This window comes from Amblyomma maculatum, chromosome 9 (assembly GCF_055883805.1).
Source record: "Amblyomma maculatum isolate TAMU_Amacu chromosome 9, ASM5588380v1, whole genome shotgun sequence".
Lineage (NCBI taxonomy): Eukaryota > Metazoa > Arthropoda > Arachnida > Ixodida > Ixodidae > Amblyomma > Amblyomma maculatum.
The window spans coordinates 25,465,718-25,480,868 of NC_139352.1; the positions used below are offsets into that span (position 1 = coordinate 25,465,718).

The 15,151-nt window shown below is 44.0% G+C and overlaps 1 long non-coding RNA gene across 2 annotated transcripts in view; it reads right to left on the reverse strand.

The window, feature by feature from the left end:
- The window catches only part of LOC146178601 (uncharacterized), a 137,524-nt gene extending 127,280 nt beyond the window's left edge, over positions 1-10,244 (reverse strand). For both annotated transcript variants that reach the window (XR_014700876.1, XR_014700877.1), the window contains exon 1: positions 10,109-10,244. This is a non-coding gene — a long non-coding RNA (uncharacterized LOC146178601). The remainder of the gene's footprint in view (positions 1-10,108) is intronic.
- Between the last annotated feature and the right edge of the window lie 4,907 nt (positions 10,245-15,151).

Here is a 15,151-nt window from a genome sequence, read left to right on the forward strand (position 1 = left end):
AGTGACAAAACAAGTTTCCGTTCTCTTCTTTTTTATTTGAAGCATATGTTAGAGGCTAATGCGTTGTTTTTTTTTTTTCTCCTGCGTAATGTCCCTGGTCTTCCTTCCGTATGCAAAAGGTATAATTTTCTGGGCCACCGACTCTGCTGGAGTCTCGAGATTCACCACTCATGGTAGAGGCCGGTATCTTTCTTTTTTTTTTTCTGCGTACTGCTGCAGCCAACAAGTTGGCTCAGGAAATGTCTCAAATTTGTTTCCTAGAAATTCCCTTTCTTTTCTAAATCATATGAAAGTTTTCAGTACGGATGTCGATGAACAAGACACGATTATATTTATCTTCCTCGCATATTTCTTAGTAGCATGTTAACCATGTTTTCTTGCATTCTTCATGACTACATCTGTATTTGGGAATTATTCGTCATTGCGTGCGGCGATTTTTTTTTTATTTACATCTTCCGGGATTTTTTTTTCTCTCGAATCCCTAGTGCTGGACTTTATAAAAAAAAAAACGTTTTTTAAAATAACATACATACAGTACGGCAGAAATTTAACTTCTTCAGCCGTTAACCTATTTCCGAGCAGATTTACATGTTACTTCGTGTATGCGGTCTTACCAAACGCTGACTATTGTATTGTGACTAATTATAAGTTACAGCGCCCTTTCTGGGTGAATTCTAAGAAACTTCTAAAATAGCAGCAGAAGGCGGCACAAGTTTGATTATTACGATTGCTACATAGCACGCAACGTTTGAAGCACTGATTGTACCTGCGGCACAACGTCATAAACACTTTGCTGACGCTGGACACTGAAGCTGCGAGAATAGATGTATTTGTATGCAACAACAAATGCACGTTTGGTGAGTGTCAATCGTCCAACGAAAAAAACCATAAGAGTAGGAAGTAATGTTAGCGATTTTTCTGCCCGTAGAAAGACAACACAGCGGCTGCTTATATCACAGATCATTACAGATCGTTGTTCGTCTCCATTGCTTTATTTTCAATCTTGCCCATACCAGTAACAGCGTATAAAAGAGGCTAACATAAATAAAATAAATAAAAACATTTACAGAGCACAGCCTGCACTGTAGACAAAACTTGGAATGCACTTAGTGAAATTGAACATAAATACAAATGGCCCCAAGTTTTGAATCAGAAGGTCAGCTAAGGGGTCTTTTCGAAAACATCCCCAGATGCCATTCTATGGGAAGAATTACTGAGTGGTACATCTTCAAGTGCCCTCGACAGGATCAGTCTATACGCACTTAAATGTCGTGGTGGCGCTGACAGAAATGCAAGTTATACACTTCACTTTTGCTTTCACTTTTTACGTATAAATCGCATGTAAGGGCGTTTTAAAAATATTGAACACCGCCATCAGCTGCCAGGACCTATACCTTCAGTTAGGCATGTATTGCACTGCAAGGATTAAAACCTTGCGAATTTATAGAACAGGCGACTTTGTTCCATATAGGATGATTTATTTAGCAGTCTTATCTACTCTCCTAACGAATCGAATAAAGTGCACCAAAATACCCCCCCCCCCCCCCCTCAGTTTTCGAAAAATGTGCGCAGCTTTGTTGGCCTCTGCTCCTACTTTCGGCGCTTTATAAAGATTTTGCCCGCGTCGCTCGCCCTCTCACCGACCTACGTAAAACAGACACCGTTTCGGGTGAGGATCTAACCAGCAAGGCGCATTTGCAAAGCTTATCAGCTTGCTGACATCTCCTCTGATCTTGGCTCATTTCGATTCTTCAGCTTCTACTGAAGTTCGAACAGACGCCTACGTACACAGGATCAGTGCAGTGCTGGCCCAACGCCACCACGGCGAAGACTGTCATCGCCTATGCTAGCCACCTTATCTCTAACGTCGAACGCAATTATTCGATTACTGAGCGCGAGTGTCTCGTCCTTCTTTGAGCTTTTACTTATTCGGCTGGTCTTTCTCAGTATTAACTGATCATCACGCGCTTTGTTGGTTGTCATCCTTGAGAGATCACTCCGGCCGCCTTGCTCACTGGGCACTGCACCTTCAAGAATACTCGTACAACATGGTCCACAAGTCGGGGGGCCTTCATCAAGACGCTGACTGTTTGTCTCGATATCTTGTAGAGCCCCCTGATCTTGGTGACACAGAGGCCATCCCCTGCATATTCGCCCTCTCCAATCTCGCCAACATAAGAGATGAGCAGCGCATTGACCCATCTTTAAGACCAACAATTGAAGGCCTGACATCTGGAAGATCGGATTCTTCCCTCCAGCTTTTAGTTGTACAGGATAGTGTCCTCTACCGCCGTAACTTTCATAATGACGGTTTTCCAATTCTGTTTGTGATTCCCAAACAGCTCCGCTCCTCTGTTAATGAAACACTTCCCGACCTACCCACAGCTGGCCACCTCGGTCTCGCACTTACGACCGGGTACGGCGTTTTTTTTTTTGTTTTTTGTTTTTAGCCTGGACTATACCACAGCACCAGGCGCTACATCGCAGCATGTGACACGTATCAGCGTAGGAAAAAACCATCGACACCACCAGCTGGCGTTCTCCAGCCTATTGACGTGCCCCTGGAACCGTTTTATCATGTTGGGCTTGACCTTCTTGGCCCGTTCCCGACGTCAAGGTCAGGTCATAAATGCATCGCAGTGGTAACCGATTATGCAAAACGCTACGCCATCACACAAGCTTTACCCACGAGCTGCCCTACGGATGTCGCTGATTTTCTTTTACACGGCGTCATTCTTCATCATAGCGCTCATCGCCAATTAATCACCGACCGCGGTCGCTACTTTTTGTGACGAGTTATCGAAGACATCCTCCGTTCATGTTCTACAAAGCAAAAGCTCGCGACCGCGTACCATCCTCAAACCAATGGTCTTACCGAGCGTTTCAACTGGACACTCACTGACATGTTATCTATGTATGTCTCGCCTGATCATCACCACTGGGACCTCGCGCTGCCATGTCACATTTGTCTTTAATTCTTCCAAACACGACACGATGGGTTATTCACCCTTCTTCCTGCCCTTTGGACACGCTGATCCCGCTTGCTGGCCGCCCCATAACCACCTACGCACGAGACGCCATTGCTCAAGCCAGTGAAGCGCGCCAAGTAGCCCGTCGTCGGCTCCTCGCCTCTCAGATTTCCCAGAAAGTCTGCCTACGATAGGCGACACCGCCACGTATCTTATGAGCCTGGGTCCTTGGTTCTTCTATGGTCTCCTGCTCGCCGCGTTGACCTCTCGGAGAAACGTTTGTCCCCCTACAGTGGCCCTTATTGTGTGGTGCGCCAAGTCATCGATGTGACGTACGAACTTGCTCCTCTTGCGTCTGCTTCCTCCTCGTCTCACCCCGCTACCGACATTGTACATGTTTCTCGGCTTAAACCATACCAACTCATCCCTTCTGTGGCAGTTTAGCTCTGGGACAGCGCTTACACCGCCGGGGGTGATGTTACGCGAAGACGAAGTGTTTTCCCCCTTGCTTCGCGACAAGATAGATGACGACGAAGTGGGACTGTTTTGCAGTGGTGCTACTCGCTTCTATGCCAGTTGCAATCTTGTAAATATACTGTAAACAGATTGAGTCTTCACGTAACAATATAAAGTACGATTCTGGATATAATGTAGAATTCATAAGGGAACGCCAAATTAAAATTTCGAGAAATTTCACATTATTCGGTCTATTCTAGCACGCCATGCACATTTCCCATATTCTTTCATGGTTCAACCTTTTGAAAGTAATGATCATTAGAACAATTAGTTGTCACTCTTTTTCTGGCTTTTTCTTGGTAACTACATATTATGTGTATAATCTTTTGCTGTAGCTGTTTTTTCACTGCATTCTTTACCAAAATATTTATACTGTATACATGAAATGAAACTACAGGCTCCCTTTATTCCATGCTTTCATTCCCTGCAATCATTTTCGTTATCGTCACCAACTTCTTTCCTGAGTCAGCCTCGTTAAGCCACTACTTTTAACTGCTGTACCTATCAATAAAATTAAGTCCTTTCCCCAACAAAAACGCTGCTTTGTTACCATGAGAATAGGATGGTCTCATTTTAGACGCATGACATGAGCGATACAGCCTTTGTCAAAGGTGTAGAGCCCAGAAGGGCTCTACGCCCACTGAGCCGTTTAGTGGCGCTTATTTAGCATTAGTGAAGGTCTTTCCCATAGAAGATGGTAGGACAAAAAATATTCTGCCAAAAAACTCGGTACAGTGGAAATACATTACAAGCAGCACGAAGTGGCTCAGAAGCAGACCCCCTGAGCTCTACACTTTTGCCAAAGACTGTACTTACAAGATTCATGGAGGCAACAACAGGACCTTATTTTGGGCTATCATCAATTGGTGGCTATAATTTAGTACGAAAGTACGGTGTACCCCTCTGACATCTAAGCTAGGATCCTGTGAAAAGTTTCTGCCGAAATGAGAAAAACGAACCGTGGAAGCATAGTGAATTGCAATCTATAAATTTCTCGTGGAAAGTGACTTTGGAATCACATAGCCGGTCACCCCACGTACTTTGCAGCTACTCACAAGCGCTGTTAACTCATCTCTTGGCATGCAGGACCTTGTATCCGTGCGCGCTGGTAGCAGTCATGCAGTAATTGCATTAGCGTCATAAAATAGGTCGAAGTTGAGAGGGTTTCGCTATGAACTTGGTTCACCACCAAAATTTGGGCATCTGTCTCTAAAAACCATCTTTGCATAATTAAAACATCAAATCAGAAACGTGCGATGCAGTGACCACATTACAACAAGGTCTCAAAAAATTTCCTTCAGGACCGGTATTAAGCGCTGGCAATAATGTAAAAAAATGAACGCAAATTTTGGAGATATCAGTAGTGAATCCGCGGTAGAAGTAGGCGGCAGGGTACTTACACAGGATACCGGTGAACTAACCAAGGAGACGTAAGTTCTGAATAGCAAATGCAAAGCATGAAAATCTCCGAATAAACAGACATAATAGAGTCGGTAGCAATGTCAAAGCTAACCAGTAAGCATTCTAAAATACGGGTCTGCGATCCATGGTCTCTCCTGACGAGTTAAAAACCGTCTTTACTTAAAACATCGATTTATTCAGGATAATCAGAAAAGCATTAAAGAAAAAAGAAACAAAATTGCAAGAAACTGCTCTGGAAACATCTCCGATGGAAAAATACAGCGCAGAGAAGGACGAGGACAAAATGAAGACACATAGGACACACGAGCGCTGACCCTTGACATGCTTATGTTCTTGCGAGGAGTAAAATAATTCGAAACAGCCTCTAAGGCTTTGACACTAAAAAACCCGTGAGTCAGCACAGCGAATCCCCCCTCCTTGTCGGCAGGTAGAACGCAAAGAGCGCGATCTTTCAAAAAGGACAAATGAATAACCACCACGCCCAGACTGCTACGGTAGGAAACATCCCGTCAAGGTGCGCGACAATGGACTACCAAGAAATAAACGGAACAAGGCTCAGGGCTTTACCGCGGCCACACAAAACACACTGCGGCGCGAATAGGGTGAGTAATAGGGCCCAAAACGTTAACGGCGGTACAAAAACACTGCTCCTCGCGTGGAAGCAACTCTCACAAATACTCCTAAGCCATTCTTGCAGGCACTGCTTCTGTCTTCATCTGGCAGGACCTCGCTCCGTCGCCCGTGTACCAACGAGGACGCACCGCGTCGCTGCTATCTCGCGCGGCTCGCCCGCTTCGAGAGTGCCCGGCGTGACGCAAGACTTTCCCTTGCTCTCGGGCTGACACTTATCGTGCCACACTAGAAGTTTGTCAGTCATGATAAGCGCCATACCGAGAGCGAGGGAAACGCTTCCGTCACGACGGGTACTTTTGCAGCGAGCGAGAAACGCAAGATAACAGCGACGCGGTGCGTCCTCGCAGCCGCTCCGGCCGTCGAAGCCGTGGTCTCCCCACTTTTGCGCACGATAGTACATCCGTCACCACCGAGATCTTGACAAAGTCTGCGCACCCCAGCAGCTACGTCACGACAGGCGGATGGCGATAAAGTACCAGCAAATGAAGGTGCGAGCGCAAATCTGAGTTGAGTCACATAATGTCGTCGTGCCCCTTTACCCAAGCCCGCACGCGCAGGTTTAGTGGCTGATTCTTTATCGCTGATCCGCTTGTCGCGAAGCTCGCTGATGGGAGAGAAGGTGATGCAAAGGCCTTGTTAGAATCGCGGTGGCGACGGTACATCCCGCCGGCCCGTGACGCTCACTGAACGCCCTTCGCTGGCCTCCCGCCGGGCCAAACAACCCGAGCCCTGCTTCCAACGCGCTTATCTACCCTCGTTTTCGCGCCGATAACATGCCGCCCCGATTCCTGACAGCTCGCTCATGCGTGCTCGCGCTGCCCGGGCAAACACCAACACAAACAGGAAAAAGCGCACGCGGTTTGAAACACTAAAAGGGGCTGTGGGGCCCTACAACCTTAATGAGCCCGACATAAAGAATTACACAAGGAGAAAATTGAGCATGATCTAAAGAACACCAGTAGCCTGAATACGGTCAAGAGGAATCTAGATGTTTCTCCAATCAGATGTACGCGCTAAGAGACAAGGCTGGCATTGCCATTACTAATATGGATCAAAGAGTCAAATTAGCCGAGTTTGTTGTACACTAATATGTAAAGTAGCCAAAGTAACCAGGACAATGATGAGAATAGCAAGCGCGCAAACTAGTCAAGCAATCCGCTGCTAATGAACCAAGATGTAAACGAAACATAAGAATCTATGACAAGGGGGAAAGCAGCTTGATAGTTTCAGGTAATGGCAGATTTGTTGAAAGACGGTGAAGAGATTCTAATAGAAAAACTCAGTTGCACTTTATACACAATACTTTAAGGCCTACGAGTACGGGAATCGCGGAACAATGCTATCATGATCTTTGTGTATAAGAAAGGGAACGTAAGTGACTTAAAAAACACAGACTTAATGTCGGGTTGTACATGCCGCTATTGAGGATCCAGCTAACAGAATCATGTCGACTTGAGACTTTAGACATGAGTCATGCGAATATAACGAATGGTTTTGCTCTAAAGAGGACAATATTAACACTAACAAGCTAATTTTTACGACTTCAGACATCTTAATGCGCACTGAAATGACACAGCAGACGGCTGCTTTGCGTTTCGCCTCCATTCGAAAGCAGCTGCCGCAACCAATATCCGATCCTGCTTCCTTTGGGTTCAGTAGTCGAGCGCACTAACCACTGATCCACTGCGACAGATCATAAGAGAGATTTAATATACCGTGATCCGCAATCTTCCATCGTGACCCCCTACCGTGCGTGGGCGGGGCACACAAGCTGATTGGTCCCAACGAGGCAGGTCAATGTGCCGACATCCAGTATGTGGCGCCATCTATCAGCGGCAAGAGGATTTGGGCGTGCGCAGTGGAACGCGCGGTGGCGGATCACGGTAGCGGATCGCGGATCACGGTAAACTAAAGCTCTCTATAGAGGATCTAAAAAACTGGCACCCAAACATTGCGCTACTACGAGCGGATGCGCAAGGTCTATTTATAGCATTACCCTCGAGAGCTCACGTTTAGTTCAATGTAGTGGCTAATGTATTCACAAGCAAATGCTGCAATATTACTGACAACCTCGCAAAACAACTCCGGTTAAACATTAACTGCGTGCCAAAATGTTCAAGCAACCCACACTAGTTCATTGCAGTTTGAGCGAGTTTGTGCAATGGCATTAAACTTCAAAGAAAGGTAAGAAATCCTAATCGATTGCTCTTATTCAATTATCAGTTACTTATCAGTTACTAATTTACTTGCACACCCGCATCTTAAACGCTCTATTTTAGCCTTCTGGTGCAGCCCGCAAACGCTGCACACAGATTCAATTGTCATTTCTTTGATTCTAATACATTTATGAAAATGCGCCTCTATGTGGTCGCTCAGTTCAATGGCCGTTCGACTACTAAGCCATTCTCTGACATAGACGCCGCCTTTCGATGCAGGCAAAAGGATTCTGCTGCACGATGTTAGGGCTTAAGGTGATTGAAAGTATTCGGAACAGTCCACTGCAGCTCCTTCCACAGCCTTACCATGTTTAGGACGTCAAATCAATCAATATAAAGACGCTGTATCAAATAAAATTACTTCCGAGTACGCGGAGCTAGCCGTTTTCTTGATGTAGGAGAAATTTAAAGTTGCCATGCGGTAGCTGACTGGTTGATTCTAAGGTCTCGTATTCTATCATGGCAGCTGTAACCATAGCTCGAAAGATGCGAAAAACGTATAGACGCTTCTGTACTTTGCAATACCAACACACGGTAATGAACCCTGAGTCATTTTAATTATTTCGAAGCCGTTTAGTAGCCTTCCTTCAAAACCCCTACACGACTTTGAGATCTCCGCCCCATAACTTTGTTTTTGCCCCTATATCTTCTATTACATTTTTTTGCAGCAGAGGCCTGGAATTTAGTTTTATAAATATTATTCGGATTATAGGGTCTTCTTTAACAAACCGTTTCCCATCTCGTCCGACTTGCATCAGAGCTTCAATAGTCCCTGCCAGAAGTGGTCATTGAAGTATCTAGCGTATCATCTAGATCCACTATCTGAAGAAATATCCCACATCAGCATTTACTACACAGGCGCAAATTGGTTTCCACCTAGCCCTTGCAAACGGGATGAATACGAATGCGAAGTCCAGGCCGCGAAGCCCAGAAGTGATATGAATGTGCTGGCATCACTGGAGTGAAGGGCTTTTTATTTGAGATCCAAAGCTTGCTGCGACCATGTCACTAAACTGAAATTTAAGTTATCCAGTTTAGGCGCCAAAGTGACGGCGTATGCTATGAGGAGCGTTGTATGCCAGGCCTGTGAGTTAATCTTGGCAACATAATACAGGTAGCATGAGCCAGAATCTGCACTCTCTCGTTGTATCATCTCGCCTGCACACGACGACGTGCACCGCGGTGCTTTGCGTTTTAATGCCAAGTGCCAAACCGTTTCAGCCTGCATGATCGGCATGTTCGTCTGTAATTGAGCAACGGCTCACAAACTGTGTGCCGAATTTTTCTTTTTTTACAAAGAAAAACCTATAATTATAGACTGCAGTAATAGATAACACTCTGGCTGCGCAATCACTCTGTCTCAAAAAAAAGTATATAAAATTCATATGATCATTATAGAGGTGCGAAACATGGTTCCCACAGGTCATTTGTTTTGGAACAAAAGCCACGGACTGCTGCAGTACCGCTCACGAATCTCAGGTAATTATTACTTTTTTAAGGAACGGTAAAACATCCCAGTTCGGATACACAAGCCCATAACATTCCTCCGCCCGATGACTAGCTTGCCCATATCGCTAACCGCGCAAGCTGTGGCCGTTGCCGAGAAGGAAGTTTTTGCAGGAATCAACAAGCAAAAATCGCAGAAAGAAACTGGTTGGGCATTTAAACTCCACTTTAACGGTGTAATACGACAGCAGCCTCTACAATTATACGAATCAGCATTCAGCCGGTAGATACGAATTGAGATGAAAAACCACACGACACATTTACAAACACTCCTTGAGCGTGTCTTGCGTGAACATGTAGGCAATGTGACTAGCACTCAGTTAAGAATTGCGGGTCCGGATACCTTTTGAAACCACAAATTTTCATAAATGTACATTAACTTAATTCATTTACTGCATAGAATGAGATCTTTATGTGATGTGGTTCAACAAATTTCACTCCGCGCGTGACGCTTCGTTAACGTCAACGCTATTGATTTGAAATTCTCGCTCCACGTCAGCTGTGACGATACGGCCCTTTCTGTCATTAGGATTAGAACTAAGTAAAGCAAAAAGCTGCCGCGTCTGCACTCTATGCGTTAGCGTTGCAAGCGAAAAAATGAAGTAATGCCAATGGCAACTGACATTAAAAGCAACTGCTTTTTTGTCATGTTCTGTTAGGCAACGAGGTCACCTCATGGGTGCCTTAAGAGGAGCTGCCAATTCGGGTAGTTCACTTGAAGTGGAAGTGCGGTTGAGAATCGAACGCTTTGAACTCGGTGAAAGAGCGTTCTGACTCATTGAATATTGTGAGTTAGAGCAGAATGTAAGAAATAGTAAGAAAGGAAGGCAACAATTTGCCCATTACCTGTTTCAGAGCTTTCTGGTGAAACGCCGCACTTGGAGGCGATTACTCGAGCACTGCGCACCTTCCTGCGGCCATTGCATGTGTGCGCTCAAAGTTGTCGCAACGGTGGGAAGACTATCGCAGCTTTGGCTTTTCAAGACCGCTGTTATCAAGCCATGCCGGGGAGTAAGGGAAAGGCTTTTCACGCCCTGTTCCAGCACAAGTCAGCGACAGCGTTTGCCCGAGATAACAGCGACGCGTGAGTGAAGCGCGGCAGATAATTTTCAGCAATGGCGGCCGGAAAAGTGCTTACTCAGTCTGTACACTAAAATGAACCTGACCTCGCTGCTTTATCTCTGACAAGGATGCACCTAGAAATTTAAACATCGCAAACTGCAAAGTAACAACTGTACAGCTTCCAGGGACGTTGACGGAGCACTCAAGTAACTAAAGCACTTCGGGTCAGCGAGTGCTTTACGAGCGTTTTGCATCTAATTTGCATTCGTTGACTGCATTTTAAAAACTTCGAGCGCCGCTCTGCGGGCCCATGTTTCATTAAAAGGCAAGCAGGCCCCTTTCACGCAGGTGTGCGCAGTCGTTTACAACGAGCCAGGAATGAAAAGGTATGCAATAATTAGAAAAGAAAATGCACCGTGAGCACGGTATGAGAAAACAGAGCGAATGTGCTTGGTGGTTAAGCCTGGCTTTAAATACGTAAGTACAATTTGGCCAAGTGTTTAATCATGCTGTTAAGTATGGGTGCGTCTCTTTGTATCTAACTGAGCACAGTACACGGCTGCTAAATTGCTTGTTTACTAGTGTTGAAATCGTTATCAGCTGCTTCATATCAGTGAACATGATTCTTTTTTCTTTCTTTCCCTTCATAACTTCCTGTATTTCATTATTGCTTCTTTTCAAGAAATCCTAATTTACTATAACATGCACTGTACAGCATTTGCTCTTGTATGTTCATCGAAGAGTGCTGTACCAGCAGTCGTGGCGTGTGATGGTTTCATGTTGCTTTTTTCTTATTTATTCAGAACACCTTAGGTTCAGGTATTGTTATTTTTTAAATTAATTTTGTTTCATGTGCTTGTGGAAACTGATGTCATGATGACCGCTACACACATTGTTTGCTTGTTTTGTATACATGTGCCAAATGCAATTTGCTTCCCCCAGGGAGGAAGGCCCACGTCAGGCGTCGTGCCTTTTGGCCACCTTCCTGTAGTGTAAATATAAATGCACTTCAAAAAATAAATAAATATAGCTATTACTCTCGTCACACTTCAATGCGAATGCTTCATTTGTGCTTTCGACTTTTATTACCTGTCATCCCCACGAAGCGAGAGATCCTTCTCTATGTGCTCATTGCTGTATTAAATATTTTTCTACCACTACCTATCACTAGTACTTCCCATGTGCATTCTTCTGTTATCGCGTGCATATATTTTTGTTATTACTACAAGAACATGTATTTCAAATTTTGGCCTGAATGCAATTTATGTCTTATTGTGAAAGTTAACAAAAGTCTAACATTTACTTTCTTTTTTTCATATTCATAAAGCGGACCGAAGCTCACTGTGGCATGTTTGCAAACTTGGCTGCATACTCGTTCATCGTGATTTACTTCGGAACTCATTTCCTTTCTACGCACGTATGAAATTTAGTCGTTTAGATGAGTTTCAGCATTCCAGAAAAAGCAACATGCTTCCCTCACCATTGGCTGTATGTATCAGATTCTGTGCGAGCATCGTGGTAATCCTGGAGTCGAGTTGTTGATCCGCACAGCAACAGTTCATGAGCCGTAATTAGCGAAATAGGTCTATAACATTAACAAATGCCGGTAGTAAACTAATCCCGGCATCAAACTTAAAATCCTGAAACTTTTCAACTCCACTGGATGCACAGAAAGCCGAGTGGCGTAATATTTCTACAAAGTGTATGCATAAGAACAAAAATTCCGAAATCGGAGAGAATTGTTTCCACAATCTCCTTCGATGGTTGTTTGGTGCAATATTCTAGTGAACTACACAATACTACTATCTAGCGCCATCATTTTAGCTATTCATTTTGCATCTGCGTCCAAGAAACGGTTTCCTATCTACTCGCTTGTTTAGCAAAGATTTCTTGGCCAGTTTGGCCAATACATAAAAGAGTATTTTGAAGACAAGATGCAAGTATGAATAAAACATTTAGGATGAACTCTTTCCTCTTAAAAAATGCGAAACTTGGTGCAGGCTTACGAGTCTTGGTAATGGGAAATCCGAGCGTAGAAACGTATTTATTAGAATCGTAAGCGTAGGCGTTAGCATACGGAACACGATGTGCGCAACGGCGATGTGCAATTCTCGGCCAGAATATTTTATGGCAGCCGCTGCTGCAGCACAAACAAGTTGGATTCTGCCACTCTCGCTGTACCTTCCGCCTTCACTTCCCTCCCTGCCTTATCGCACGCCCTCGCCGTATGTGCCGCTACCACTTTCATCCCCACGCTTGTGAGCATCTTCCGCCTACCGCCACATGTTTAGTCACGAGCATGACAAAATTCATACGCCTAGTTGCCGCAGAAGGTATGTGTTAACAATCCTCGTCATCTTAACCGGTCTCCAATATAATAAATGCCAATATAGATATCAACCACCTTTAGGGCTCATTTTCCAGCAAATATCTTGCCGGCTGTGGCTCCTGTTGCGTGCATATCAGTGACAACTTTCTTATTACTAACATATATACTCTTCATGCGGAATGTTCCTCCTCTCAATCGATCATTGTTTCCGCTTCGAGCTGTGTGTTAGCGCGGAATCGCACTGCCTCTATTAGCTCCTTAGGCAGAGGGGCGAGAACCACAAAAGGAATATAAGCTGGCTTTTATTCTCGTAGGCAAAGAAAATCATTTTAGTGACAAATTTTTCATAACAAGTTGTCTGATTTGTTTTCTAACCGTACGGCTGCGCAAGGGCGCTTATTATCGTGTGTATTAATTGAATATAGTAAACCCGCGAAAATTCCAAGTTCTGCGTATGCATTTTTATGGCCAAATAATCATCCTAATTATCATTACCTATTCTTTACATAATATACATATTGTTCTATAACATATTTTTATCTAATTTTCATACCCATTGGAAGAAGCTTGAATAATCATCCTAATTATCATTACCTATTCTTTACATAATAGACATATTTTTCTATAACATAATTTTATCTAATTTGCATACCCATTGGAAGAAGCTTGAAATATTCATCACCAGCGCTTCGTCACTCTTACTTTACAGTGTAAGTTTTGCGATAAATTCTCTCTGCCTCGACTTCCTTCTCCCACATTTCCTTTCATCCACGTCCAGCATCAACTACAACGCACCTCTATTTTCTAAGTACCCATCTGCTTAGATGACACATAAGAGTATTTTTGTATGCGTATGATGCTGTGTTATAAAAAGAACAGCCTTGTTTGCTATACAGACAGTCATCAAAAAGGAGGAGCATTCGGTCCAACGTGATTTCGCGCTCTCGCCTCCCAGTTTTCAGAGCTACCATTGAACCACTCCCAACTTAAATCTCCGCGCCTAAATCCCAACATTGTGAGTAAGCAAAATATTCGGAAAGCCTATTATTATGTGTTCGTAGCATCTCTCTGCCTTCGCAAATTGACATTAGTACCTTTTTTTTTAATCGAGACGGCTCTTTTTCTGAAATCATTGAAAGTCATAGCATAGTAAGAGCGTAAGCTGCGCGGCATTGATAAAGAGCGCACATGCTTTCCATAAGATCGCGCAACTCCGGAAGCAGAGACGACTGAATCATGGTGTAGCTTAGCGTGTGGGTATCGTCGCATAAAATACCAAAATGGCACAACTGATTCAGAAAGCACGCAGGAAGCAGGGTATAAAAAGGGAGTGTCACAGAGCGGCGGAGCCGAGATGAACACAGGCAAAATTGCCGAGAAAGGAGGTCGCCAGCTAAAATCCAACCAAAACTCCAATTTTCTGCAAATCAAGTCCGCTATGTCTAATTATCAATCTGTCAGTAGCGCGTGCACAGACGGGTGTGCAATGTCAGGACGCGTGACGAGCCCTGATATAACCACTAGTATTCAGAGTGGTCAAAATCAATCTTCATGGTGAGGCCCACTCACAGCACGTCGCCTATGATGGTTATACAAAACGTTAAATCTTTCTTTGGTAATACCTCGATGGAACACCTTTTCGAATCAGCAATTATAACATACGTTTGATTAAGCGAACTTTTTCTAGCCTATAATACAGAACTATGAATTCTAGAACCATTGTACATTCTTTCTCCTTCTGGCAAATCGTTACTGGCCCTGAAAATGAAGTGCACGGACGAGAGTTTAATAACACTGTCATTGAACAAAAGCAGGTCGGAACCGGTAATTTTCGAACTCCAATAAAAGTAAATCAAAGAAATAGTCCAAAGCTGCTTCAATTGACGGTACACGGCTATACAAGTTGAAATGTTCAGTTCTTTGTAGCCCTTTATTGTCATTACAATTGCGGGTCATAAAAACAGCGAACATGGTACCAATAACCTAGCTGAGGAAAACTTTTCAAAAAGAAAGAAAAACAAGCCTTATAATGTCATCAACCTAAAAAAAAGACAGTGTTCAGGCGTTTCTTTTGAACTGGTCTTCGCACATTACGTTCGGGGAGAATCACTGTTGCCGGAAGTGCAGGGACCAATCACAGGAGTACCGCCAAGACCAATTTCTTTGCGTTGGGTCCTGATGAGCTTCAAGGGCAAGCGGCGCTTTACTTATCTTTGAATTGGCAGTCTTTTAAAGAAAAGCTGCACATAAAAGTAAAAGTGTTTATATTGGAATTCTTTATGTGAGATGACACAGTGGTGGTAGGAAGCAGATAACTAATAGCTGATTACGAAAGATTCCTAAATAGCGATTCCTTGGATCCAGGATGATAACAAGGACTGGCTATCTAAGCGCACTTTTTTATTCTTTTTCTTTATTCATTAGAGGCTACTGACCATTAGCTGACGTGCACAAAAAATCTACAAGGATGTTTTTCAGATCTTCTCTTCTTGGTATCA